Here is a 25113-nt window from a genome sequence, read left to right on the forward strand (position 1 = left end):
TCTTTTGGTGGCCTCTGGGTTTTTTTTTTTTTAATGTTTTATTTTTTTTGAAACAGAGAGAGACAGAGCATGAGCGGGGAGGGGCAGAGAGAGAGGGACACACAGAATCAGAAGCAGGCTCCAGGCTCTGAGCTGTCAGCATAGAGCCTGACATGGGGCTCTAACCCACGAACGTGAGATCATGACCTGAGCCGAAGTTGGAGGCTTAACCAATTGAGCCACCCAGGCGCCCCTTGATGGCCTCTATTTTAAAGACAGATTAATAAGTGAATAAAACATATCATTATCATGGAGAACATTAAAGGCAAAACAGTAGAGTTGAGACATAAAATTGCAATTTTAAATAGAGTAGTTTAGGAAAGCCTCACTGAAAAGTGATTTTAGGAGCTCAGTCAGTTAAACATCAGATTCTTGATCCCAGCTCAGATCATGATATCATGGTTCCTGAGATTGAGCCCCATGTTGGTCTCTGTGTTGGCAGAATGGAGCCTGATTGGGATTCTCATTGCCCCTCTCTCTCTCTGCCCCTCCCCTGGGCAGAAAAGATACAAGAAAAATACAAGAAAAGTGATATTTATGTAGAGGTCTGAAGTAAGTGAAGGAGTGACCTAGGCATACATTTGAGAAAGGGAACTATGTGCAGAGAGAAAACAAGTGCTGTGGTAAATTTAAACACCCAAGGGAAGAACAGAAAATTAAATGAGATCTTTTCACTAAAGCAAAATAGACTTTGCTTGACTATATTTCTGTAGTTTTATTTCTTAAAAATCACTTATCATTGTAAATTATAATTATATATGTTATAAAATACATGCTATAAAATATATTTTTTTAGTGAGGAAAGAGGAATAGTGAATTGAACTCTAAACATGTAATATTTTATTCTCTTTAGTAGGAATTTCAGCAATAACTGTGTGGCGTAAACAGTTTTGAAAGTGCAACTGAATTACAGAATCCTCCTAGGCAAGGATTGCTACAAAATAAAGGAATTAACATCTTCTTAGTAAAATACTTTCTTTTATTCTGATTAAAGAGAAAAATGGTATTTATGAGATCATGTGAGAAGGATAGTTTTATTTATTTTTATATATTATTATTTATTTCAATAATGAAATTTTAATTTATATTAATGCACTTAAGTTAATCTGGCCAGTTCTGGCAGTCTGAAGACCATAGTTAAGTAAAGTTGAATTTTGTGCGAGTGGCAAGAATTTGCTCGCTTGAAGATCAAGCCCCAGTGGCCTGGGATAATATACTTGTATTTGGTAAGCAGGGGATAGAAGTGTTTGAAATGTTCTGGTTAATCCTGGAGCTGATCATATAGGGCTTAGACTGTTGGAACTGACTGCGGAGCAAGAGAAAAGCTCTTGGGTTAGAAAGATAAACAAACTTGCACAGTTCACGTATAAAAATAGTCCATAACCAGAACAGCAGCTAAGATCACAGTCCTAGCTGTGCAAAGGGCAGAAATCATGAGACTACAATTAAAGAAGAAATAAACTGGACGTCAATCAAGAAAAAGTCATCGTACAGATTCAGGCAGACAAAGACCAACTTCGTAAGCATATTTACACAAAGTACGTTTAAAACCAAGTCAGACTTTTCCCACCCGTGATTTGCAGCAGCGCAGTGCCAGATCCGTGACGTCACAGCAGCTTGCAGCTGCGGATCTTGAATCCCTGCCCACTTGTAGAAGCAGGAAGGGTCCAACTTGGACCTAGCATCTCAGTCACAGCTGCATGTGGAGCTGCAGTATGTTGGGCTGATTGACTACAACCTCAGGGGAGGCTTCTGAGACTAAATAGGGAACAACACTCTAACCGTGCTGGGCATGTAAGCGTGCCTCAACCTGAGAGATGAGTTTTCCTTTGCTGAGGAGCAAACTCATGTTCAGAAAGGGTGCCATGCAGGGGTTGCTGTGGTTTTTCAAGAGATCCACACTTGCTGAAGAATTCTCATCCAAAGGAGTAAATTTCAGGGATGCCAGTGAATCCTGACACTTTATGGATCAAAACACCCTACCCCTCACCAGAGCGGAATGAGATTTTGTTGTGACTTTCAGGGCAGGCATTTGAGAGCAGAATGAAAAGAAAGGGGGGGGGGGGCGGGGAAAGGACTTCACATTACTCCTATCAAGGGACAGACCAAGTATGAGAGCTATTGACCCAATTTAAACTGTTGAAAATACAGAAGACTTTTAAGTTCATAGACTCTCAAAGATCTTTATTTTTGGTGTTGCCTGTGGTTTCTTCCCTTTCCCAATTCTCTGTGCTACATGGAGAGCCATGCTGCAGGGTATACCAGAGACAGATCTGGAGACAGGGTCTGGGTGCTTTTGAGACCCACCAGTGACTCGCCTACATAATCACATGTCACAGGCCTGAAACCAGATGATTTGGTGCACTCCTTGGAACATGCCACATTTCCTAAAGCATAACTAACTACTAGAATTCAGCTTGAGAGCCATAAAATTTTTTCCTAGCTTAAAATTCTTCACGAAGTTGGGATGATTCAAAGACTTCCAAGCTGGAGATCTAGAAATTAAGGGGTTCAATTTTTCTCTGTCTCTTAGAATGGAAATGATTCTCCAAAATGAACTCTGTCTCAAAGAAATCGTTGGTAGCTACGGTAGGTCTGGTGTTGAGGTAAAAATTGTGTATACCATAAAAGAATAAATAAGCAGGCCTAAAATGTTATCTCTTACTATGCATACTTAAGAACAGTTTCCATTCAGGGATTACCAGTAGGATGCATAGCAAATAACACTAATTTTTGTAGCAATTAAAAACCTCGAGCATGATTGAATAACTCATTGGGGTTATACAAATATGCTGAAATTATGAATAAAGGAAAACACAAAGCTTATAAACTTTTATCAAACATATGTGCATGTATTGTAAACCTGCCTCTTTACGAAGAAGCTCCACAGACTCTAAAGGTTACGTACACGGAACTTGAGCAGAGCCAATTAATTCCATCAGTGTCTGTCTCTCCCTGTACGTGTACATGTGCACGTACATCTGTAAGTATCTATGTGTGTATATGTATATACACATATAAAGTGTGATCATGGACAATTAGAGATAATCTATGCATTTTATACTGCTTAAGTTGCAAATAAGTTGTATTCTGTATTCAAATAATCACCAGCTGAAACTAGAGTGTAAATGTTATTTGTTAGACTTTAATTTCCCAACATTATGGGATTATAAAAGTAACAAAGAGTATAAAGTATATAGTTTTTCCCATTCTTGCCCAAGAGCTGTACTGGAATTTGCACAAAAGCCATCGGTGTATTCCATTTCGTGCTACATTTCTGTGTGGCCTTCTGGGCTTTGAGTAAACGTAGTGTGGTACCCCCTCTTCTCCTTACAGATATGCGTGCTGGGGCTGCCAGAAGGATCATTGTGCATCTACTGCTGTCCATTCTGTTCACCATATGGGATGCTTCATCCTTTCCTTTCCGGTGTGTCTGCTGCTGAGATCTATAAGGAAAACCAATTACTTCCTCATTTATTTTGTCAACCATGATTCATGTCAAAATTCCAGCTTAGATTTCATTTTTGTATTTTTGAAGGCATCTCAGTATGTTTTTAGTACGCTTCTGAAGGGACCAAATTTAGAAGCTTATTTGTGTTTTTCTTAATAGTTCTCAGTATTCCCATTTCTATCCCCTACACCATCACCTGGTGTATCTTTTTTTCCTCACGTCCATGTACATTGTCCTTTCCTTTAGGGTAAATGTTTATTTCAATCTCTGAGAAGATTAAAGAATGCCCCTTCTGTCAAAAGGTACAAACTTCTAGTTTTAAGATAAAAAGTACTGAGGCCCAACACAAAGGCTATAGTTAACACTGCTATGTGGTACATTTGAAAGTCGCTGATAGAGTAAATCTTAAAAGTTCCTATCAGGAGGAGAAAAACAGGTTTTGTGTTTGTTTTTCCTTTGTGTATTTATATAATATGGTGGATACTAACTTGCTGTGGTCGTTAGTTAACAATATAAGTCAAGTCATTATGCTGTATCCCTAAACTTACACAGTGCTGTATATCGATTGCATCTCAATAAAACCGAAAGAAGGGGCGCCTGGGTGGTTCAGTCGCTTAAGGGTCCGACTTCAACTCAGGTCATAATCTCACAGTTCGTGGGTTCAAGTCCCACATTGTGCTTAGTGCTGCTAGCTCTGAGCCTGGAGCCTGCTTCGGATTCTGTGTCTCCCTCACTCTTTGACCCTCCCCACTAGTGCTTTCTTTCTCTTTCTCTCTCTCAAAAATAAACAAACATTAACAAACAAACAAAGTTTTGTTTTTCCCCCCAACAGTTGAAGGATTTATTCTGAGAGTTGGCCTTTGCAAATTCCAAATGACAGTCTGGGTGCTTCAAGTTATGATCCAAAAGGGCCAAGTCAGGGCCTGTGTACCAATCTTGGCCCACCAACCCTGTGCTCTGGGCCCACTGGCCTGGATCTACTTTTAGAAGACACATTACTATTTTTCAAAGTTACTATGGGGATTAGTTGGGTAGTAACTGACCTCGAGGGATCATTAATTTTAATTTCTCAGGAACAACTTCCCCCATTTTGCATTTAAAAATGACTGGTTATATAGTCAGTAGTATTGGAATAGTGCTGTGTGTTAACAGATGGTAGCTACACTTGTGAGTATAGCAAAATGTATAGAGTTGTCAAATCACTATGTTGTGCACCTGAAATGAATATAACATTGTGTGTCACCTATACTTCAATTTAAAAAGTAACTGGGTAGTCCAGATAAAACCCACAAACAGATTTATACATTGGGACTTTCAAATGTGTCAGAATATAGGGATTAGAGTATGCTAAGAGAAATTTGCACATTGAATCCAAGAAGGTTACAGTCTTCTTTTTGAAGAAGTAAACCTATCACAGAGCATATATTTATGGCATTTGGCACTTGAGTACAAGGACTTTGTGGTCAAATATTACAGATACTTTCTTAGCTAGTGTCTATGTTTTAACCCATCAGAGTCTCTTTGAGAGCAGATGGAAAAATTTCAGAAAAAATATGGAGTAATGATTATTTTGCCAGTGCCAAAAACAAACACAAAAACTAAATTTAACCATTTTTTCTTATAGCATTTTTTTACTATTCATTTTGAATCTTGGGCAAGTGTTCTTTATCTAGATCACATACACTTGAATTCAAATCATATTAGACCAACTAAGTAGCATTAGACCATCATTACCAAATGACCCATTTCCTGGAGTGACTTGAGAATCTAAGTGCAAACTCTATTAATACTCTTATTTTACTTTTGTAGTTAGGATAGCCTAGCCAAACAAAAATACCCAAACAAAAAATTATTATTATGACATTATTATACTCTACATGGCAAGATGACCACCAGAGATGTGACAACACTGACAGAAATAGAAAGCTTGTGATTATACTTCGAGTACAAATTTGCAAAATGCCTCAAATTTTGGATGTTTTATTCTCAGAAAATTGCAGGACTTCTTGGGCTTGATAGGACATAGATGTACCACTAAAACACTTAGGTTCTAAGAATCTGTGCTTGACACAAGGGAATATGTAGTATAGATCAGTTAGATTTTTCTAACCAAATTAAATATGTGATCGAGACAACACATTTTATAGAATAGGATGAATGATCTTTCTTTTTGTGCTAAAACACCAGCCAATTTCCATGCAAAATCAATGTTCTATGAAATCTTTTGAGAGTTTCCTTAAAAATGTGTAATAAAGTGAAAAAGTTTTAAAGAATGAAATTTACATAGAAATCTCAGTGCAAGGTAAAACATGTAAGTCCCATATCAAAGAAAATAATAAAAGTCATGTCATAAAATCATTATCTGATTGTCTAATGGGTCTTTGAGTATAGTGTTATAATTAGCATAAGCCAAGTTATGTGAAATATGCATATTTGCATTTTTTGATGTTTTATTTATCAGGCGTTGCTGTGAAGATTTGAACATAGACCTTGAAATTTTGAAAAACTTGAAAGAAATCACAATGTTTTTGATAGATGCTTTCAACTGTCCCTGAACGATAGGATTGATTAAAGCAAGTTAAGTGAACTCCATTGAAAGGAAGTGAATCAACTTCTCTCAAATAGACAGTTGTTCCATGCAAGGCCATTTTTACTGAGCTCTGAAAGTAGTTGCATCATCAACCACACTTGTTTAGGTTTGTTTCTTTAATTAACTGTGAGGAAGTTTTGGCGAATATGTATGAACTAAGGAAGGAAACATTTCAGAATGTCTTTTTCCTTCAGTCTTGATTAGCATTCTAGTTTAGGCCTCAGACATTCTGAAGGACTTAATTGAACCCAGCAGAAGATAGTTTATCCATTCATTCCTTCTTGCATTCAACAACTATTCATGCTGTTCTTTGGAAAAATTTGTTGGCACATTTCTCAATACACTTTATTTATACATCTAGTTTCTGATGGAAGGTGTTTTTAATATATTTAAGGAGTTAAAATAAACCTTCACTTTAAAATATTAGTCCACAGGGTAATATATTGATATCATCAATACTTTTAGTGAAATATAACTGTCAAGAGAAGTTCAAGGATGCTTCTTGGCTCTTCCCCCCCCCTCCCGCCCCCACCAAGAAAGAACACTTACTTAATTTACAAAGACACCATAGACAGAGGCTCATCAATTAATAGGGTTGGGTCATCAATAGTGATTGGAATTCTGAAAAAAAAGGATTAAAATTAAATGTACTTAGGTAAATTTGTTTTTCTTCCATTGGACTCTTCCTATTTTATTAATGGAGCCTAAGAATGTGCTTCTACCTTCGAAGACAAATAGGGAGAAGAAAGGCAATCAGAAGTAAGGAAACATGGAGGAATTTGTTTATGTCCGACTCATATGTAATCTCTTTTTATAAAGGGTTGAAATGAGCTTACTCATGAGTCCAGCTGAATAGGGTAAGAAAACCTAAACCAGTTTGGAACCAAAGTATAGAACATATACACAGATAGGATGTATATGTGTTTTGGAAAGTGTCCTCTGTGTAAATGCATAGCTCTATAGTGTATTTCTTTGTGGATGTGGGAAACTGGGTACTCCGGATAGCCAGCTATTTGGGTTACTTAGAATTCTCATCACAAAACTGTTGTGAATTTGGACATTGCTTTTCTTTTCAATACACTAAGTTTTCTGTCATACAGACATAGCATCATTGCTTCCACTCTAGTGATTAGAAAAGCAATAGGAAGCTTTGGATTGTTCGTGTCATCATGAATAAACACATTTGAAAGTAAATAAATCATTGCCAAGGTTGAACACAAAATTAAAATATATTATGATTTAGACAAAGACATTCCATTACTGTATAAAGCTTTTTCTTTTGAATTAGATTTATGTAGACATTGATTAATCCATTTCCTTTCTGAAGTCAATTGGATTTTTTTGAGAATTTACCATTTAATTTAGGCTGTCAGGAAATGTTGCCATAGTTATCTACATCATGTTAGCATGATGAAAGAATTTTTGGAAATTTTCCTTCCTATGCTATTATAACTGTATTGTTTACAAGGTAATTATATCCTATGGGACTAATGTGCACTTTACTACATGTATATGGAGTTCATTTATAACTCACTGAGCTCCTACAACTGTACTCTCCCACTTATAATGGGACTCCCTGCTTATTTCAGACTTACGGGAGACAGGAGAGACAAAGAGTGCTACAGAAATCCAGAGGATGATTTGAATTTGGCCTTTTCCTACAAGATAGGTACACACTACTCATTATTTCTTTTCTCCGTTGTCTATTTTTGCTCTGCTTATTATTTTCTCTTATTCTAATAAGACAAGCATCTCAGACTATTAAATTTAAATGCTTCTGATTAATATGAAGCATTTTGTTCCTTGAGCCAATCCCTAAGTCTGCTAAGTTTCAACCTCAGGGGTAGATAATACCCAGAAGATTCCTCACCTGATGCATCAAATAACCATGGCTATTTTATGGCTTAAATCTACAGGTAAAAATGATGACGCATAGATTCTGTTTTGATGAGCTTCAATATACAATCTCAACATCCATGTATTTTTGAGTGCTTTCTCCAACTTTCTCTGAAATCATTATATTTACTCAGTTATTTACCAGATATCTTCATATTTTAGCATGGAGAGTTCTAATGAAAACATGGTAATTTACACAAATTGAAAACATGCTACCTCCCACCAGAGACTAATATTAAAGATCTTGCATGTCCTCTCTTTGGTAAACTTGCTTTAAAAATTTTTTTTAATTTTTTAAAATTTATTTTTGAGAGACAGAGAGAGACGGTGTAAGCAGGGGAGGGTCAGAGAGAGAGGGAGATACAGATCTGAAGCAGGCTCCAGGCTCTGAGCTAGCTGTCAGCACAGAGCCCAACGTGGAGCTCGAACCCATGAACTAACTGCGAGATCATGACCTGAGCCAAAGTCGGATGCTCAACCAACTGAGCCACCCAGGGGCCCTGGTAAACTTGCTTTTAATCTCACTTTTTTTCTGTTTTCCTTAGCCAGTGGAATAATATTTCTCAAAGCTGGAGCATTGTGCATGCTTCTCTCCTCTTAATGCATAGTACAATGGAGAAACAGCCCATTACAGTGAGAATTGCCATCAGGGACAATCCTAATGAAATGTCAACTAGTAATGTGTGCCCTGTGTTCTCTCTATTTCCTCTTTCAACAAAGCAATGACACAGCTGAATGACACTGCTCATAACTTTCTGTGGCATCAGTATGGTCGAGAATTGGAGGGTCTCATTCAATCCCAGAACTGACACGATAATGTGATAATCATTTGCATGGCAATTTCTATTCCAGCATTCATCAACACATTCTACCCTATTTATAGGGTATACCACCTATTGTCCACTTTATAATGGGAAGCATATAGAGAAGTGTTTTACTTATCTCCATTTACATTTATGAGAAGCAAAGACTTAGAGAGAGGACGTGATCTACTTAAGAATATACAGCTCATAAGGATCTGACCCGAAAGTGATTAACGATAAAGCCCAAGCCTTCCTCTTTAGTCTGTACACTCAAGTCTAGAAAAATAAAGACTTGTGCTTAGGATCCAAACTAAAATACAAGGAGAAAACTCAGGTCTGTTATTGTTTACCCTCTGACTTTATTTCAGTTTCTTTTTCCCATTTAAAAATTATTTTATTTTCATAAATTCTTTTTCTGGGTGAAGATTAAGACAAAAATGTGCATTCATTCTGGTTTTCTGATTTTGTATGTTTCTTTATGTCAATATCCATAGTGAGGACTTGATGTGACCTATCACTTTTTTATTACAGAAAAAAATACTACTTGATATTTTATTTTAAATGTCATTCAGTGTCTTCTTTAAGGCAAAAGTCTCTTTGCAGAATTCATCTAATATAGAAAAAAGCCAGATTGCACCCAAAGCAGTAGATGTTCAGAAGTCTCACAGGCAATTTCCTGGAATAGTCCAGCTCTGAGAGGGTAAGCACACATGATATGCCAGATAAAAACAACTGAATGGTGGCAGAGAACAACTAAACATAGCATTAGAGTAAGTGGCTACATTAGTTACAGTCAATGGAAATTTCCAGAAAATAGGTCTAGGCTTTTAGTGAGTGTCTGTGATCCTAATTCTACTCAACACAAATAATTCATTTTCCAGAAACTAATTTGAAGTTTCTTACTCAAAACTCACCTACAGAAATATTTACTCTAAGCATTTTGGTGAATTTTGAAATCAGCATAACAACGAACTGAGTTGCTTAATAAGGCATAATATTTAAAGTGCATTTTCTGAGTATGCATTATGCTACAACTAAAACACACTATTAAAATAATGATTCTTATCCATATGTGGTATGTGTATTTATTCCAATAACATATATCAGAATTATACTATTAGTATTAATATTATCACAAAATTTGCTTCCTGGTGTACATGTGTTTTATATGCTTTTTTCACATAATGAGATATAAAATCCAAACTGGAGAACATGTATGCTTTAATCAACAATAGGTAAGACATCCTTTTCCTATATTCTCACTAAAATGAGACATGATGACATTTGAAACTTTTTAAAATGTGGAACATAAGCTTTATTATTTAATTTGTATTGCTGAACTCTAGAGGGGGAGAGGTTGAGACTGTGATGATTTGGGGCTTCAGGAAGTCTTTTTCCAAGGAAATTCTCACTGAGGTGACACCTGAAAGGAGGCAAGGGAACTCATTCTTAACGTGAGGACACCAAGAACACAGAATATATTCAAGACACAGGAGATCCAGAGGACCTGGGGCAAAGGCAGGAAGGGGCATTTGGTTGCCATACCTGGCAAGTTAGGTGAAGACTGGACAGAATCAGGTTTAGCCCTATGTAAAATTGTACTCTTTATCTGAAAACAAGGAGAGACCTTGAAGAGTTGAAAGCTGAGGGCGTGGGTGTGTTCAGGTTCACTTGTTAGACAACTCATTCTTCATGCAGCAATTCATTAGACTTAATCTTAGAGGGAAAGAACAAGAGCAAGTACGGCCAAACTTGAGGTTCTTGCTGTGATGAGACAGCACCACTCTTAATCTAGTCACCACCACTGCAGGAGAGAGGCTACGATGGCCATGTGCTCACATGTCTATACTCTAGACCTTGACGCGACTTTAGACCTCAATCCCAACTCTCACAATTTGACAACACTTCCTATTCTTTTACTTTACTTAAACTGACCCTCTCTAAAATTCTTTGACATCATTAAGACTTCCAACTCAGTGAACTTACCACTTTATCACTATTTTTAATAATCTGCCATCTCCTTTATGGTTTCATATCCCTCACCCAATCCATATTCCATGGTTTAGCACTATACCATCCCATGGTAAATTCCCATAATTCTCCTGTTCCTTTTTCCCTTCTTCATTCATACCTGGCAAAGGTGAACTTTGCTAAGCTCACCTATCTGTATTTTATAATTGAGCTAAAGCAGCTGAGGATTGACGGAAACATACCGCAAAACTCACTAGACTCACTTAAAATTTATAAACACAAAATAAAAATGGATATTCAACAAGGACAGAGTATTCTATCTTACTCTCCTAGTGAATTTATTTTCCTGTTCCCTAAAATGACTATTTTATGTTATTTTTATGTCTGTTCGATTTACTATAACAAAACACAGACATAGCTTATAAACATCAGACATTTACTTCTCATAGTTCTGGAGGCTCGAAGCTCAAGATCAGAATGCCATCATGGTTGTGTAAAAGCCTTTTTTTTTGGTTGTAGTTTTCTTATTGTATCCTCACATGGTAGAAGATGCTGGAGAATTCTGTGCACAGGATCTCATTATATATATATATATGTATATATGTATAAATATATTAGTAATATAATATATATGTCAACTAATCTCATTCATAAGGGCTCCATTGTTATGATATAATCATCTCCCAAAGGCCAAAGTCCCCACTTCCTAAAACCATCACATTGGTATTAAGATTTCAACATAGGAATTTGGGGGGCAGGGACATAAACAGACTATAACACTTGCTGGTTTCCTAAAAATCTCCATGTTTCTCAACTTGAATTGTTGCCTTTTTCATATTTCACTAAGAAGTAACTAAAATCAGTAAAAAACAGTCTCATTTTTCTACCGCCAACTACCTCTGTTTTGTATTCTTTGTTCAAGACTGACATAACAATGGAGGATATCTTTTCCCTAAGGTCAGTTTACTTGTGAACTAGATCCTACTCACTCTCAACTTCTCTGAGGCTTTGATCTTGAATTTTGTCTTCAGCATCATTTTTTTCCATTTCTGTTGTATCATTTAATTAATACAGACATGTCTTAATATAAATATCTTTAAAACAATCACTTTTGAGCTCACATTTTCCTTCAGCTACTACCCTAATATTTCTGTCCTTTCCACAAGACTAAAATTCCTAAAATTTGTCCACTGCTCTCTCTTTCCTTACTTCTGGATTTTTCTTCAACAAATTGCAATTTGGCTTTCATTCTCACCAGGAATTCTAGCCAGGGTTAGCACTGATATATATTATATCAAAGCTAATGTTAAAATATTTGTCTTAGTCTCATGAACTTCAAAGCATTGGATGCAATTTACCATGACCTTTTTTTTTCTTGTTAAGTTTATTTATTTTGAGAAAAAGAGTGAGCAGAGGAGGGGCAGAGAGAGAAAAAGAAAGTTAAAATATCAAACAGGCTTTGTTCCATCACAGAGCCCCCTATGATATGATGATGATGCGGAGCTCAAGTTCACAGTGAGAGCTTGACCTGAGCAGAGATCAAGAGTTAGACGCTTAAAGGACTGAGCCACCCAGACATCTTCTCTGAGCTGCAGACCCATATGTCTGATTGCCTGCATGACATATTCATTTCTATGTATTATAATCCTCTCAATATAATACAGAAAAAAATAACTATGTATACTTCACCATTTACTTCTCAAAAACTATCCCATATTTATTAAGTAGCACCAAAATCTTATTTGATAAAAGCAAAACTGTAGAAGCCATTCCTGATCCCCTTCTGACAACCCGAAAACAATATCTAATTCAAGAAAAGATCTGTAAACTCTTGAGTATTATATATTACATAATAATATGTTATATGTGTTATAAAATGGTTGCTTCTCATCATATTCTCTGCTGCTTCTTTTGCTCATCCCACCATAATCCTTCTTCCTGGATTCCACATAATCCTATAAACTGACCTTACTACATTCCCTCTGGAACCTATCCACCTATTCCACATTGTGGACTAAGTCAGTTTTTGTGGTTCTCTTGCTTAAAGTTCTCCAATGGCTTTGTATCACACATATAAAATCAAAATTCTTTGTGTATTTTTGAAAACCCTACAACGTGCTCATCCTTAAAATCTCAACATCTTCCACACTAACTTTGCAGTTGCTGGTCTTTCTGTTGAGAACTCTCTTCTCACCCATCTTCATTTCACTGAAGTCTTTTCATGATCCCAATATCAACTACAAAGGCAGCTTCTCAAAGAGGCTTTCCTCAATGAGCTTTCCCTACCTCTTGTTCTTTAACACATTACCCAATTTTGTCTTCTTGATAGTAGAAATACATACACATTAGAGAGTTTTTTTAGGGAGTTATATTCATGGGCAGAAATTCAATCCTAATGGAAGAGTGTATAGAAGATGAAAAAAGAAATCTTTGCTTTGAGTCATGAATAAATTCAACGTATAATAGTCAATGTAGAGAAACTAGCTACCAAGGAGAAAAAAGGAGATAAAAGTAGTAGGGAAATCAGAATACTGTAGGAACATGGAAAAAATTCAAGAAGTTGAGTATAGTTATTAGGGTTGAATGCTTCTCAATAATCAAGATAGTAGAATTTAAAATGTTAGCTAGATTGGAAGACATTACAAGCCTTTTGCAATATTACCAAGGAGCGTTTTAATGGAGTCTTAACAAAGTCTTACCAAAGTATTTTAATGGAGTGGTATTGGTAGTAGTCATATTGAGATGTATTGAACAGAGAGCAGGAAGCAGGGAAAGAAAGGTAAGGGTATATGTGGAAAATATTTTTTGAAGAATTTGTATAAAGGGAAAGGAGCATTGGACTAGGAGCTGGGAAGATTATGGGCATAGGAGGTGGAATTTCTTTTAAAAAAATTAGAACAAAAAGTTTAAGAAGAAGGTGAGGAACATTAGTCTTGAAGGCATAAGGGTTATACTTACATACTCTAACATTCCCAGCAAGAGAGAGAACAAACAGTAGTTGAGGTGACAGCAAACTAGTACCCTCAGTGAGTAGTCTGGCTTCAGTTAGAATAAGGAGGGGGAGGTAATCCTTCAGAGAAGATGAGGATAAAAAGGGTTTGTTAATTATATAGTTCTAAAGGACCAAGAGAAGAGAGATGACAAAGGGTACTGATAGACTCAAGAAAGTTCAGATAGTATTGGGGTGATGGTATGATGGATAAGCAGGAAGGAGGGGGTATGGCAGATGAGACCTATAAAAATACTTTGGAAGTCTCTAAGAAATGTGGGAAGATTGCCTAATATCCCAAGAACATTTTGGCAAGGGGTGGCTGACTCAGAAGCTTCAGAATCTACACACCACAGGAGCCTCCTACTCCGGCCATGTGCAAATGTCAAGATGTATAATCTTGCACTATTTTTAGCCACAACAGCTTCAAAGTAAAATTAAGTAAACAATGTGAAGAAGATTACATTTTATTTGGTACAATTTTATATGTATAAAAACCCTGTATTTTATGTAAAACAATCTCTAAACCCACTACTTGAAATAATTTTCTAGTGGTAGTTATGTCCATGAGAGTTGGTCACTTGCTCCTATATAGTTAATAAATTTTTTCCACTGAAAGAAAATGGTTTTGAAGGGATGTGATTTGATAGATAAGAGAGGAAAAATAAGAGATTGATACCCTGCAAATAAAAATAAAAATAAAAAGCAAAAAAGTAAAACAACAACAACAACAACAACAAAAAACAGGCACATGAGTTCTTTGAAATCTGACAAATATACTACACTCTACTTGAAATGAGCAAGTAAGCCATTTATTATGATCTCTATTATATAGTTGAAGCAATTGAAGCTTACAAAAGTTAAGGATGAATCAAACTCATAATTACTAAGTGACGGAGACTAATTTTGAGCTCATTTTTTATGAGTTTTAGCCCAGTGTACTTTTCTTCTATAGAATTGCTGCTTCTTCATCGAGGCTTATATTATGAACCTGATTATAACCTTTGCTGAGGACAAAATTGCAGTCATCTGAACATCTGGTGCTTCTTTTCTGTTGCACTAAGGCCTCTTTAAAGAGTTGGTAGTTGGAATACTAATTTCAATTCTGACAGTAATTAACCACCCGCAGAGATTTTCATAGTTATATTGTATAAAAAATTGCTACAAAACTAGAGATATTCTTGATTGGATTTTAATCAGAACAGTCATTTCACTGTGATTTCAAAAAAATTAAAATATTTTTAATAGAATGAAAATGTTAGTTAATGTCACCCTTTTATTTACATACCTGAGATCACACTGAAATGTATATGATATTTTCTTTGAGGTACTTCAGATTAGGATAAGAAATAAGTTATATATTGTATACTTATTATAGAAACATTAGATAATATAAAAATGTAAATGAAAACATTTTTTAAAGATCACCTATCATGTATAATCTACTACCCAAAATCAACCTTAGTTTATTTGGCATATTTATATATTTCTTTAAGTCTCAATATATAGTAATCTTGCATGTGTACATTCTTTCTATAAATAAGTCATTGGGAATCTACATTGTGGCGAACATTGATCTAGGCCTAGGTATTGAGCCTACAGAGTGTACAAGGTAGACAAGGTCTCTATCTTCATTAACACACTCTCACTATCTCTTTGTATCTGTCTCTGTCTCTCTCCTCACAAAGACATGGATATGATCATAGTAATAAACAACAGGGTATCTTCTTATTTCGCAGAATTATACTTTGAGTATTTCCCTACTTTAAAATAAGCATTATGATAGAGTATCAGCAATAGAATGTTCAAACCATAATATTCTTCTATCATTAAGGATTTAGACGCCTATTTGCAATATTATATTACCAATATTATGAGTAGCATTCTTATATCTTTTATTAATCATTCTTGTAACCATTAAAATAACACTTATTTTATAACATCTGGAAAACCCAGGAAATAAAACAAAAATAGTCACTCATCCCCCATCTCTAAATAATCATTGTTTATAATTTGATGAGACTCTGTCTCAGCTATTAAGAATGTACTACATTGTGTACACACAATGTACTATATTTGTGTGTTTAATTGAAATTGTATCTCACACTTCTGATATTGATTTCTAAATTGAATTCTTAAAAAAATTAGCTAATTGTTTGAATGTCTATCTTAATAACTCCTGAACCTGCAAATAATTAAATTTTGCTTGTTGATTCTTTATTTTTTTGTATTTTTGTATTTCTTTGACTATTATAAAGGTGAATATTTTTTTCATAAGTTTATTAGTCAAGGTCAATTCTTTTTCTCTGGTGTGTATGTGGATACAGATACATGTACATGTATTCTTTTAGAGATATTTTAAAATTCATTCATATAGATTTCATGTATGTTGAACTATGACCTGGTAGTAAATAGCCTTCCTTATTGTGGCTTATTTCTAACTGTTTAAATAATATGTTATGGTTGTAAACTCACACATGAAGCAAGCATAGGTACTGTTTTTTTATTTTTATTTTTTAAGTTTATTTATTTTGAGGGAGAGGATCAGCACAGAACCTGACATGGCACTAGATCCCATGAACCTAGAAATCATGACCTGAACTGAGATCAAGAGTCAGAGGCTTAATTTACTGAGCCATCCAGGAACCTCAGAGATATTGTTGCTTAATTCCATTGTCAATATAGGATATAATTTAGACTTTCCTTACTTTTTTGGAGGAAATGACATGAAAACTATGTGTACAAAATCATGTGAATGTATGTTTAATTTATTTACATAGACCATAAACAATATCCTATATACCCTGCCTTCTCTGCTATTATATGAACTTATGTCCTGTTGTCAGGAAGGTGAAAATTAAAACAGCAAGTTGCCTACATACCTGTTAGAATGGCCAAGATCCAAAAAACTAACAATAGCCAAATTGAAAAAGCTAACATTACCAAGTGTTGGCAATAATGCAGAATAAGAAACTCTCGTTAATTGCTGGTGAGGATGCAAGGTCAAACAGCTATTGTGGAAAACAACTTGGCACTTACTCCTAGAGATAGCCTCATCCTGTGATCCAGCAACCATGCCCTAAACACTTAGCCACATGATTTGAAAACCTACCCCAAAAATTGCACATAGATCTTTAGAGCAGTTTTATTCTTAATTATAGAAAATTCCATGTGACCAATATGGTATATTAAATTGATGCACTGTAGGAAATTTAAATTCACAGAGGACGTCATTCTAAGAATTTATATTCAACTTAGTTAGGACTTAAACTTCTTTTTTTTTTTATGTATTCAGTTACTTTAATAACACTACATTTACCATGTTATCACCATGGAATATAAATTCAGGTTAGACAAGAAAATTTTACAAGTATGATAGCACTCTAGAGTATACCAAAGTTTGTGTATAATGTCTGACCAAACCACCGTTCTGATAAATCACTAATCACTTCAATTATAGGTAATTTGTTAACATTTATGATTCTTACAAAAAAAACCAAATTTCATGTATTTAAAAAGTGTTTTTCATTTACCTTTGCATTAGTACTTAAAATACACATTTCTATTTCCAGATAACATTTAAAAGTTATTCTGGGACACCTGGGTGGCTCAGTCGGTTAAGCAGCCAGCTTCAGCTCAGGTCATGATCTCACAGTTCATGGGTTCGAGCCCCGCGTCAGGCTCTGTGCTGACAGCTGGCTCAGAGCCTGGAGCCTGCTTCAGATTCTGTGTCTCCCTCTCTCTCTGACCCTCCCCTGCTCGTGCTGTCTCTCTCTGTCTCTCAAAAATAAATAAAAGACATAAAAAAATCAAAAAAAATTTAAAAAGTTATTCTAATACAACAGCAGCATAAATATAATTCTGCAATTATAAAAAAAGCTAAACTGAGACCCATACTTAAGTTATTCTCATGTTTACAAATGATTCTGAAATAAATACTACTTCTAAGCAGCTGTTATCAGCTTTTTAGGTCTGGCTTAAACACACACACATATTTTCAGTTGTGGGGAAGCTTATCATGATATTCCATGTATTGCTCCAAAAGGGTTCTAAAAGCCAACCAGCCCTAAAAACTGAAGTACTCAGTCAGTCTGTAAAGCAGGCAGAAAACAGTTTAATTCAACAGAATTCCTATATAACATCAAGAGCACGTGATCATCTGTACAACTGGGAGAACGTGGGGACTACCACGTTGTTCTCTCTGTAACTCATCTCATCAGAAGACTTCAAGAAGATGCTTGTTTTAACACTAACAAGTACATTTAAAAGTGACATGTTTCTTTCGTGCTAATTTGACTCCCCTGAATGACCTAGCTAACTGGTCACTAGTAATTTGGTTACCAGGCAAATCAGGTCTGCAAGAAAGGAAACCAATATGTAAACAATTGTGTTATTGTTTGACCCATTCAAACCATTTATTTTCAACATAAACATATAAACTCAACATGAGATGTCTAGAGCAAGCACCACTAACACACCAAGACAGCTTCTCTTCCTCTAAGGCTTAGGTTTTGCCCAGAATTCCTTATCCGTGGCATAGCCCATACCAAGCGTCATGGCTCCCACCACCAAGCGTTGGGTTGCCGCACGCATATGGAGCAGATGAACAGACATTTTAGTATTTCCCCTGCTCTTCAATTTATATAGTCCATATCCAACGATTGCTGCAAATCCCGCCATTCCAATGGGAACAAACGGTGCCTCCCTAGCTTTTTGGATAAGCTTGGATCCCTGATCTTCATCATATGAAGAAAGAGAAACATCTGTGCTGGTTGACATAGTGACTGAAGGAATCTGCAATTGACAGTAATGTTCAATCTCCAGTCGGTTCTCAAGCTCCAACCAGTTCAGGGCTTAAACTTCTAAGTCCAGATTTTGATTGGTACTCAGTGGTTTAGCATTGTCCTTTTGGGTTACTTTGGAGTTTTATCCTGAAATACTTGTCACGGTAGCTAACACCTCAATATTAGTTGCCTTGCTAAGTCACAGCCAGGTCCTGCCTAAGTACTAGGATATCTGCTAGCTTCTTACTAGACCTTTGACTAGTATCCCATGTCCTTCTTGAATCAACTGCTTTATCCTGTATTTAGATTCTAAATCAGCTGCCTGATGTTACTGTTTCTGTTTAAGTTTAATCTCAACAGACTTCTAGAAATGATTATAATACTGCTCATCAAGCTTCAGTTCTCTTAACAAGGCATTTTCTCAAATAGTTCTCATGGAAATGTACACTGTAAGCTTGACTTTGTCAGTATATCAGTAGTACAAGGGGTTTCATGGCCTATCTAGTGAAACTGATGATTATTTATAGTATTGTTCCAATGAATACAAAATTCTAATTTCACAAGAATTGATATACAATTTCTTATAAAGTAATAATTGTATAATCTGTAAGGTAGGCACCTTAGATTAGAGTCTGCAATTCAATAATTTTATAAAACAGGTTTTTCTGGGCTGTGTCCATAGGAATATATATCATTATTCCCATCATTTTCTTTAATTTTTATCACTATGGTTACTTTTTAATATCAATTTTAATTTTATAGTATGAAATGTATGTTATTGTATACAATGTATGTTTATGTATCCCCCAAACAAAAAGCATAGTGTAATCACTGACAATGTACTTCTTATCTCTTTAGAAAGTAATCAAATAATATTATATTCATAAATACAGTGTTATTTTACATGATAAAACAGAATTTGTTTTGTGATCTAAAGTACATGTTTGGGGTCCCTGGGTAGCTCCAATTGGTTGAGCGTCCAACTCTTGGTCTCAGCTCAGGTCTTGATCTCAGGGTTTTAAGTTCAAGCCCCACACTGGGCTTCACATAGGGTATGGAGCCTACTTAAAAAAAAGTGAAAAAAAAAAAAGTACATGATTATTGCTATACCAGTCAGGAATGGTGTTGTTTTAAATGGAAAGTGGTGACTTTACCATTAATCATCATCTTTATCATCACCATCATCTTTGTTTTAACATTCCTAAACCTTTCAGAAAACCTTTCTTTAGGTCTTAGAGACTCATTTTTTATAGTTTATTTTGCAAGTAAATCACATGATTTTCAAAAGCACAACTAGGTCACTTTAGGTCACCTCATAAAAGTAGGTTGTGAGGAACAAGAGTACAGTGAAAGTGGTCTTGACAATTCAGTGAAGGCACTTTTGTAAGTGAATTACTCAGCCCAATGGAAGATTCCCCGGAGATTTTGACCGACTCTGTCTCTGCTAATTCTGTGTCCACTCATCCAGTCTATACAATCGAGTGGTATGGATTGAAACTCAGAATTCATCCTGGATGTGTTTCTGTGACTCTATCTTAATTGGTAAAATACAGTATTGTTTTTAATAATATTTTCTGTAACATGCTGAAATAGTTTTAATATTTTAGTATTAAAAATAAACATGCATGGAAAACAGAAAACATATTGATGTTAATTGGAGTATCCTGGCACTACTAATTATATGATATTGATCTTGCCTCATTATTTATACTGCTGAGCCTGAAATAGTTCAAAATGCAATGTTACATTAATTTATGCAAGATATTTACAGTAGATTTTGAAATATACTTTTAAATAAATATTTTCATTTTCCATTTTATTATATTTTACTTCTATATATCTTAAGTTTTATCTGAAACATTACTAGAGTCCCAATTTTATTTGCCTTAATATTTAAAAAAAATGGAATACATGCATTGTGATAAAAATTGAATAATTGAATACATATACTGTAGAATTGATTAGTTAATAATTCTGTTACTTGATAAATGTATGTGCAATTTTTCATAATTGAGTTTTAGGTGTTTTGAGTTTATGATACATTTTTTTAAATTTTTAATGTTTTTTATTTATTTTTGAGAGACAGAGATATACAGCACGAGCAAGGGAGGGTCAGAGAGATAGGGAGACACAGAATCTGAAGCAGGCTCCAGGCTCTGAGCTAGCTGTCAGCACAGAATCCGATGCGGGGCTCAAACCCATGAACTATGAGATCATGACCTGAGCTGAAGTCAGAGGCTTAACTGACTGAGCCACCCAGCTGCCCCTATGATATTTTTTCAGACTGAGAAGAGAGATGACCTTTTGAGACTAAGACAGGTTGTGTCAGTATACAGAGCAGTTTGGAATCCTACTATACAGATACATAAACATGTTTCGGTAATAATTAAACTATTTTGACAATAAGTGTTTATGATTCTTTTTATATCACTTCCTGGAAATTTTGATCAAAATTTATAATGTATACACCTAGAGGGCAGGGGATATTTCTGTTCATCTCTTTATACAACACCCAGCTTCCAACATACAAACGTTGGAAAGAGTTTCAGGTGACCAGCATGTATACTAGATACTATCTATTGGCAGTCAACATTTATTTATAGTCAGCCATCAGTGGTGGGTCTGGAAATCAAGTATTGGGATTAGAAATATATTTTCTCACTATCACTCTTAATAATTCACTCACAAAATAATTGCTTGTCAGTTCCATTACTGAGGAAACTGCTGGTTCAGAGGTTTTGACTGCAAAAGAAAATAAAATGAGCACACAAGGGTATATACAACAGTTTCAAAAATGGGCATTGAGACTGACCAGTACTGTGTTACAGTATTGGCTGAGATAACTGATCCTGATCATCAGGAGAAATTAGCACAATTACACAATAAGCCAAAATATGTCCGAGTCGCCCAGGCAATCCCCTACAGTGCCTTCTAGTACTCCCATGCTAAGTGGTCAGATTTAACAGAAAATTATGATACACAGGCAGAACGACTAATACCTTCAAGACTGAAGGTTTAGGGGCTTCTGGGTGGCTCAGTCAACTGAGCGTTCAGCTTGTGATTTCTGCTTAGTTCATGATCCCGGGATAGTGGAATCAAGCCCCACATCAGGTTCCACACTGAGCATGGAGCCTGATTAAGATTCTTTTTCTCTTTCTCTCCTCCTCTGCCCCTCTCCCTTGCTCATGCTCTCCCTTTCTCTCTAAAAAACAAAAAAATCCCCACACACAAAAAAAGAAAAACATGAATGAAAGTTTAGATCCCCCCTCCCTCCGTTAAAGAAACAGCCTGCAGGAATCAAGCTAAGGACAAAGAGAGTGTATGATGAGTCATGGAAAAGGAAGTTATAACTACCAACCATGGCTTCATGACCAGTTGCATATGTATATAATAACTACTTTCCTTTATGTTTCCCTCGGTCTTTGCCATATTATTTTTACAAGGTATGTTGTTGGTAGCTATCAGTAAGGTTTCCATGTGGAATAGATATCAACCAGAGATTGATACAATGGCTAATGGATTTGGGTTTCAAGGTTTCAAGCAGAAAGTGAGAATGTTTCTTCAGAGAACAATCTTCAAGATTATTGTAATATGTGAGGCAATAACATGTTTTTGTTGCTAATGCTGTTTATAGTGACAATTACAAGTTGCAGTAATGAGTAGAAAAAAGTATAAAGATGTTGAGAAAAAAAGGGAACATAATAGTTGAATTGCAATTACAACAGGTATCAGTTTCTACTGAGTTCTGTGTTCCCTTGCCTTCTTTTGTAGGGTCTAGAATGCTAAAATTATATAGCCATGCTTCTCTTGCCGTTATGGTCTGGATAACTTTAAATCCTACTGTGGAAATAACTGAATACCAACCCAATGAGCAAGCAAAGTCTATTTATTCCAAGCTTGCTTTAACAAGGGAGTCAGTCACCATCACTTGCATGCAGGCAGACTCAAAAGCAGGCAGAGAAATAGGGTAACTTCACTGTGGAGAAAGGCGAAGGCTTCAGGTAACTCTAATTGGAGGCTGCTGGTGCAATGAAAGTGGAGGCAGGGTAACAAGAAGGAGTGCATCTTATGTGACTGGTCAGAGGTGCATGATTGGCTTTCTGTGCTTGGTTCTAAAGTGAGAATGGGGGGGTGCCTGGGTTGCTCAATCGGTTAAGCCTCCGGCTTCGGCTCAGGTCAGATCTCACGTTAGCGGGTTCGAGCCCCGCATCAGGCTCTGTGCTGACAGCCAGTTCAGAGCCTGGAGCCTGCTTCCGATTCTGTGTCTCCTCCTCTCTCTGCCCCTCCCCTCTCATGCTCTGTCTCTCTCTGTATAAAAAAAAAAAAAAAAAAAAAAAAAAAAAACATTAAAGTGAGAATGGGGACTAAATTTAGGGAAGCTGTTATTAATCAAGTCCTGGTCATTTGGGGCTATTGTTACAGAAGTTACTGTTTAGCTTCCTGGATTGTCACTAGAGAAAGCAGGCTTACTTCCCACAAATCTGACTCGGAGTGGGCTGACTTCCTTGGCTGTTTATTACAGATAAAGTGTTGGGTCCTGAGCAAGTTGTGGGTCACAGTTCTATTATTGTATATGCTCTAATCTTTATTTGTATATATTCAGTCCCTCACTCCTACTATTCATGAATATAATAATAAGAGGAGGAAAATAAATTTATATGTAGAGAAAAGTTAAATATCCTCGGATGCATGGTTAGGAATGTGGGAACTACTTTTGAAGTCCAAGTCCAAGTGCATGATTAAGAAGGTGAGTGATATCAACATGGTCTTTGCAGCTAGGTACATTATTGATCCATTAGAATTAAAAGTAACAAAAATTGTGAATTTCAATAGTTTTGTAGAATCCATATCATATAGATTAGTTTTATACTGTATGACTGTTCTGAAATTGTGCATTTGTTCTATAGCACAGTGTTTAGAAGGTTCTATTTTTTTCCTTTATAGCCCAGTGTCTCTGTGTATGTGCTCTTATCTTTTGCTGCCACCATGTGGTTATATAAAGAAATAGTAATATAAATACCACTTCCTTTAGTTTTTAATCCAGGGGATTTTAGAAAAATTCAATATTAGACCACAATCCTTAAAGATAAGTTTTAGCATGATAAAATAATAATGAGTCCTAAATTTTTGTTAAAATGTGCACATACACACAAATGTATATATGTATATTTATAACATGTATGTACAAAAATATCTCTCTACAATATGTAAATGTATACATAATAAGTTATATATGTAATCTATGCAATAAATACACTATGTCTGTATGTATATTATATATAATATCCATTTGTAATATATGCTTATGTATAATAGATATATATCTAAGTAATAGATATATAATATAGCCTAACTTCAAATTTCCTTCAAAATTCTCCTTCAAATATTATATATCTATATTATATATCTATATATATCTATATATATACTATATATAGATATATAATATTGACATGTATGTTATTAATATATATACAGAGAGAACTGTTATTTTTTTATTTGTCAGTATGCACAATAAGCACACCCATTTATTTCTCTCTTCTTTAAAAATCTCATCACACAGCTCATAAAAAATAGCCAAAAGTTTTACACTTGTAACAGTGAGGAGGTCAAGACAGTTGCTCACCAATGGAAGAACATTGTAAGTGAATTTTGGTCATGAATGGTGGTTGGGAGATTGTGGAGGGAAGAAACCATGCTGAATATGCAGATTCTTACCCGGTGGGGGAAGGCTGGAACATTTGAGTGGTGAGGGCAGCTTTCCCTGACCACCCAGGGAATGTTCTAATCAGATAGCTGTGGGATATGAGTAAGAGTGAATAGTGGAACCAGAAAGAAGATGGTTAGTTAGGGAGTCATTCATAGAAAAAAGAGCCTGCAACTTCTCCTCTGCTCTAAAAATGCAGTGTAACATGTAGTCCATATGTAACATATTTTCCATATGTTCTGTCTAAAAACTGGAGCCACTTCTTTGAAGGGAAATTATAGATTTTAGTGTGGGTTTTGGTGGCCCAGATGAAAGCTCTCGTATTTGGCACATTACAGAATGTGCGTAGCCTAACTTCAAATTTCCTGTGTGTGTAAATTACATTAGACCCACATTCACTACCCACGTACATGGAGATCTTATTCTGTGTTCTCTTTTAGGAGAGAGATGTACAGGAAGAAATGGATTTGGTTAACACCTAGGAAACCAGTTTATCTCATCTTAAATATGAACAAAAATCCAATGTCTAGTTGAAAATGGCATAGGAAAGCAGGACAAAGATGAAGAAGTTGAGAAATTGAACCTGGACATAGCAGATACCATTCAGGGATTTAGATTGTAAGTTTTATGAAAAGAGGGACCATGTCAAAATTCATTAACATATACTTAGGTCCTAGAAGAGTGTCTGGAAAATTATGATTGATAAATAAATGGTTGCTTAATGAATAAATGAAGAAAGTAGAATAAGAAATTAAGTTGAATATTGTATCAGAGATTTATTTTTTTCCTCCATAATATTTTATTGTCAAATTGTTTTCCATACAACACCCAGTGCTCTTCCCCTTAAGGGCCCTCCACCATCACCACCACCTCTTTTCCCCCC

The 25113-nt window shown here is 35.6% G+C and overlaps 1 pseudogene; it reads right to left on the bottom strand.

Annotated features, from left to right (window-relative positions):
• Nucleotides 1-18236: 18236 nt before the first annotated feature.
• Nucleotides 18237-18518, bottom strand: LOC115300126 (annotated as a pseudogene).
• Between the last annotated feature and the right edge of the window lie 6595 nt (nucleotides 18519-25113).

This window comes from Suricata suricatta, chromosome 1 (assembly GCF_006229205.1).
Source record: "Suricata suricatta isolate VVHF042 chromosome 1, meerkat_22Aug2017_6uvM2_HiC, whole genome shotgun sequence".
Lineage (NCBI taxonomy): Eukaryota > Metazoa > Chordata > Mammalia > Carnivora > Herpestidae > Suricata > Suricata suricatta.